This window comes from Pseudorca crassidens, chromosome 7, assembly GCF_039906515.1.
Source record: "Pseudorca crassidens isolate mPseCra1 chromosome 7, mPseCra1.hap1, whole genome shotgun sequence".
NCBI classification, from domain to species: Eukaryota; Metazoa; Chordata; class Mammalia; order Artiodactyla; family Delphinidae; genus Pseudorca; species Pseudorca crassidens.
In genome coordinates this window covers 72,658,872-72,665,187 of record NC_090302.1, presented here as the reverse complement: position 1 = coordinate 72,665,187, position 6,316 = coordinate 72,658,872, and positions in this window count along the sequence as shown.

Here is a 6,316-nt window from a genome sequence, read left to right as displayed (position 1 = left end):
AGTCAAATAGCATAAAGCTTGGGACTGGTCAGGGGAGTTAGGTTAATACCATAGGGTTTAAAACTTGAACTTTAGAGTAAGAAAAATCCAGTTTGAAATACAGCCCCACATAATGCTGAGAAACATACATATCTTTAAGCCTCAGTGGATTTGTCTGATATAATACAATTCTTTTACATGAACTTTAAATAAGTAGAGATGTTCCTTGGGTGGTCCTTCAGCAAACATCCAGTAGGTATGAAGAGTGCTTAGTGATGTGTACCAGATTTGCCCTCCCAGGACTCTAAATAAAGCATCTAGATTGGAGATTCTGCTAATCCCAAATATTAAAGGTCATTTTTTTCTGCACTAATATGCTCAGAGAGCACACAGGTGACCTTAACCAAAACAATGACATGATGGTTAGCCCTTACAGAGATCTATAAAGCCCCCTCAATTTAAAAAAAAAGTGATCAAAGAGGCATAGGGTCAAAACAGTGAAAACTGTCTTACTGTTAAATTTCATTTGATAAAGCTTCATTAGAAAAGAGCCACATACATCAAGTCTAGGAAATACCAAGAAGCCCACAGAACTTAGAGATTCCTTAAAATACATGTTATTTATTTTACTACTTGGTTTCTGGAAGGAGTTAGACAAAAGAAAATAATCATGAGGGAAAGAAGAGAGCTAACTTTGACTACTCATGAAGATGACCTCACCTTCTATTTTACAAATAGAAATGAATCACCTTAAATTCCTATTACAGACACAAACAACCTATCCTCATGCACTCCATTCTTGCCTCCCATATATATGAATCGGACTTCCTCCTCTTGTTGAAAATTAATCCTTTTATGTTCTGGTTCCAAATAATTTTCATCTCAAAGGAATTCTTTAATTATTTCCCCATTTATTTTATCTCTGTCTTCTTCTGGTGACTCTTCCCCCATTGTATACAAAAATTCTCGAGTCTAACTGCCTAAGGGGGAAAAAATCCTCTTCATTTACTACGTCTCTTCTTAGCTGAGCTACTTAACAATAATCTTTACTTGTCGTCACTTCCCTTCATTTCATTCTTTATAACTTTGGAATATATTCGTTAAGATCATAAATAAATTACTAATTGTAATTAACAAACCTCTTTCTTGACATTTATTTCTTCCCTAGATTCTGTAATATCTGGTTCCTCTCCTACTTCTTGTATATTTCTTATATCTTCTTTTCCAGTTTTTCTTTCTCCACCAGCCCATGAGAAGGTGATGACTGCCCCAAATTTCATCCCCACCCACCAGACTGCCTCTGTTCTGCCCTTCAAATCTGCTCCTTATCTCTACTGATAGCACTGTCATCCACCCAAATGTCCAAAACTTCAACTTGAGCATCACCCTGGACCCCTCTAGTTCTCCTTTCCAGACAAATGATCCTACAGCACCATCAAGTCACTCTCTTAAATGTATCATCTCAAATGTGTTCCTTCTTTTCCATTTCCGTAGCCACAGTCTTAAGGATCTGATCAAGTTCTCATATTACCAATTACAAAAACCTAGCCTCGCATCTTACCTTCCTCTACCTAGCATTCTAATCTATCCTCTACATTGAGTAGGATAATATTTCTAAAATATAAATCTAATCACATTAGTTTTCTTTTTTAAAATCCTTTCATGGTTTCCAACACCAACATGATTAAGTCTAAATACTAAGTGTATCACCCAGGGCTCTTTGTGACCTTACCCTTTACCTTACACTCCACTCCTAATTACATACATGGCCCAACCAATAGTTTGCTGAGTGGGGCATACTTTCTCAAGCCTTCCTACCTTTTCAAATGCTGTTTCTGCTGCCTGAGGTGTTATGACTTCCTTTATATGTCTAGTGAAATACTACATCTTCCTCAAGACCTTGTTCAAGTCTCAAGTTGCAAGAGACAAAAAATACATACATGTAAGTCTCATTTCTCCCATGAAAACTTCTTGGCGGCTCATGACGGAATTCTGTATTCCCTCCTCTTAAACGTATTTCTATTTTATACTTATTGTAGAGTAGGATAATATTTAACTGTTTGTAACTCATGTAATAATAGCAGTAATGTCCATAGTAACTGACAAAAATACCCATAATTTTTTGAGATGTATGTGCCTGGCACCACTCTAAGCACCTTACAGGTATTAGCTCATTTAATACTCACATAAGTCTTAAGGTAACATTTATCACTACCATTTTACAGATGAGATCATTAAGACATAGAAAGTGAAATAATTTGTCTAACATCTAACAAGTTGTAAGGAAAAAATTCAAACTAAGGCAGAGTGGTGATAAAATCCATGCTCTTAACTACCATTTCAAGCCTAAAGCCTGTGAACTCTGGAAAGGCAGGGTCCGTGTCCTACTCATCAAGGCCTAGCATATTTCCTGCCACATAGTTAATGCCCTATTACTGTATGTTGAATTAAAGGCCAAGCCCAAGGGAAGTTATACTAAATTCCAAATACATTTTCAAATAAAATTGATTTATGTATGTCTCCAATGAAATTAAGGAAAAGATGTTCTATATAAATAATTTTAAGAACTTGTAGAAATATTTTTTAAATAATTTACAGCTGCAAGAGACAAAAATACATGCATGTAGGTGTTAGTCACTGCACATCAACACAGTAAAAATGTATCACAAGACAGATGGCAATTCCAAAAAGTCACAGAATTATTGATCAGATAGGCACTGAAACAGAAACTCTGTTACTCCATTGGCCTTCAAGGACATGAAATAGGAGTTTGTGCCATGAAGCATTTCTGCAAATACACTATGAAATATGGTGTTCCTCTAAGTAGCAAGATGCTTCAATCCAGAATCATCATCTTAAATCACCCCAGGGTCTTTCCTTCCCACTTTTATTTCCCATCTTATAGGCATTAAAATTTCAGAAATGAGAAACTGCTTCACTGGACACAATATGAAAGGGGTGTTGCTCCTTATAGGAAGGAGCAAATAATGTTAAAGAAAATAGTGTTATGCCTTCAAAGACCAGCCGGTGAGAAGTAAAGCAATTGCCAGCCCAGGAAATGCTTTATTTGAAACATAAAATTGTATAAAGTTCTGTTTCATTTGCAGAAACTATATCAGAGAAAACAATTCATCAATTGCATAAATTGCAACTTGTAAAATTTCAGCTCACTTTGGTAGAGGTGGGGAGGCATATTTGGATTCAAAGTCCGGGCAACACTGGTTTTCCACTGCAAAAGTCTCTAGAAGGCAGCCATGGTTTTAAAAAATGCATGTACACATAGAAAGATGATAAGCCCACCCTCTGTCTCTCTTTCTCTCTCTTACTCAGAACTTGATAGTGGAGAGGGCACAGGCAATAAAGACATGGATTCTCATCCGCCTCTATCATTTAAACATGGTAAGTTTAAATGATCTGTCTTTCTCTCTTTTAGGGTTGTTTTTTTTTTTTTCCCAATTTTACCATGAAAGTACTTTCCTTACAGAATTATTGTGAAAATTAGAGATGCTTACAAAGTTTCTATCCTCATACTTAATGAATCTTATGTACTTAAACATTGGTGTTATTATTCTTAATAAAGAATATTCAGTATTAATGTTTACTTGCGTGAAGAGCCTAAAACAACTCCCCTGAAAGAAAGGTAACTAAAAACTGAAATCATGTATGACAGAATAAAAGAAAGGAGAAGGGCAGACATAAAAATGGGGGCAGAGGTGGAGGAAGAATGCCTGACAGTGTTAATAGCAGCACGTAGCAAAGGTGTAATGTAGGAAAGCTGGCCTTATAGCCCATCCCAGGCCTTTTTAGATAGACCTGTTTCTTCCTAACCTGCTTAGAGCCCTTAGTCCTTTTCTTCTATCCCTTATCACACTGGATTCACACAGAGATGTAAATAATTGATAAAGGATCTACCTGCCCTGTGGTCTTTGCATTTTATTGTGGATCAGAGCTTTGGATCCCTGTGCTAACAGTCTAAAGATCCTTTGTGTTGGCAGAATAAAATCAGACAAGCATCAGGCAGCAAAGAGTACATTATGATAATATTATGATAACATTATAAAAACACTGCTGAGCTCACTCTAACCTGCAAAACTGTCACCTACCACTCTAGGAACATAAAAAGTTTATCAGGTGTTCCTAAGGAAACAATGCCTTAAGCTCCATGACCCACTGAAGACATTACACACAGGGATTTGAGTACTAGACACAGCCCTACAACGTTTTTTGAAAAATTAAATAATAAAATAGCCAGTAAGTAACCCACACAAGAAACAGGTCAATTTTCCAACAGAGATTATGTGGGAAAAAAAGAGAAAGAAAATCTAGACATGCAAGTAAAAGATGAAAGGAATTACAAAGAATAAAAGCCAAGAAGTACAGTGAGGTTAAAAGTTATGCTGCCAATAAGTTAATAATCATGAATAATCGAAAATGCCCTGGCTAATGCCTTAGAAAGGTACCATATCAGAGAGAAACAAGCCATCTCTCAAGAAGTCTTACAAAATCAGTTTTTTCCTCCAGCATTGGAACCAATCAATATTTATTTGAGTGAGCTTGAATTTGGGATCATATAATATAAAAAACATATATCTTCAAAACACTAGGAGCAAACTCAGTGTGGGGAGATGCTCCCAAGATGAGTCAGATAGAAGTACTCCTGGAATGGAAAGGCATGTGTAATCAGCTATGCAATTTCAACTTTTTAAACTCATATTCATTCCCTTTCTCTCTCACTCCCTATTGTGTATTTATAGTTGAATTTATTTAAGTTAAAAATTCCCATGATAGGAACCCATTACATCTAAGATAAAAACCGGAAAGAGAAGAGGAATCAGACAGTCTACAATTTACCAAATCCTCCAAGAAATACCAGAACACTTTGCGTTTGTATCTGTGTTAATAGGACTTATTTGAGCCTCTCTTACATTATTATTAAAGTTTTTACTCATTTACATATGCACTAGATTATAGATTTTAGGAAAGGCACTGAGAATGATCACTTATTGAGGGAGTCCTATTAGGTGCAGACACTCTGGTTACTCATTTAACAACAGTATAAGGCAGGTATTCTCCTTTTACAGATAAGGAAACTCCCTCAGAGTGAGAGCTAACATCCCAGGTTAGAGATTACAAGGAGCAGAGCAACAAAGGCAATCCCTATCAGTCAGACTCCCAAGTACACACTCTTCCAAACCCGAGTCACTAAGGAAATGAGCCCCCAAACCATGCTCAGAGCAGACACATAATTGAGCATACCATTCTTTCCCTTCATCACAGATGTGGTCTTAAGAAAATCTCCAAGCAACGTCTAATGGTGTAACTAAAAAGGCACAAAAAAATGAAACCTGTGGGTCACGCTGACTACCATGCTGCGACAATACCATTCATTTTGGGGTCTCATCATGCCTAAGGATGCTACAAACATTTGTTGAAAGAATGAATAAAGTACTAATACTGAAAGAGAGAAAAACAAGTTTGGGAATAAAAATGGAATAGAAAACTAACAATGCATTATGAAGAGAAAGGATCTCCTTTGTTCAGTTCATGCACATTGGGATTTGCATGAAATGAATAAGCTGAATAGACCAGCAAACTGAATTTTAGCACTGGTTTGGCTATTCACAACAGAAACACAATGAATACTTCAAACTAACAGCTCACCACGTTTACTTGGAAGATGGCTCCTCTTAGATCACCTCACTTTCATGCTAAAAAATGGAAAGGTCAGAGTATTTCTGAAAACATTTTCCTCTATGGAGACAACATTTCTTAAAAATGACAGCCCAGAAAGGCTGCATAGCATCCCAAAAGTCTGGTAGCACCTAGAAGTCTCTTTTCGGCAATAGGTTGTTATAATTTGCTTGTGAACTATCTCTATAAATTGCTTACTGAGTCAGGATAAACCTTTCTGAAAACAATACAATACAATCTAACAATTTAGATTGATGCTAAATGTCCTGGAGGTTGGCAGGAGGCAGGTGGATTGAGGTAAAGGATTAAAAAAGGTTGGGTATAATTTTTGTGCATTAACTAAAGTGAAATAGTGATAATTACCTTTGCAACGAGTATCTACCTTGTAGCTGATGTGGTATGTATTAACACTGATGAGTTTCAGGGTCAACGTGAGTTAAGTGTTATGTCCAGAAAAATGGAGTATACAGTAAAATTTCTTTTTTCTTTCATTCAACAGTCTGTTTGAAAGAATCACCCCCACCAAAATGCATACTTCAATCTTTTGCCTTAGACAGGTTATAATCAATTATAGCCATTAGCAGCTGTCACAATAATCAAAAAAGCTTAATACATACTCTAAAGAGCCAACTTTTCTCCAGGCCCT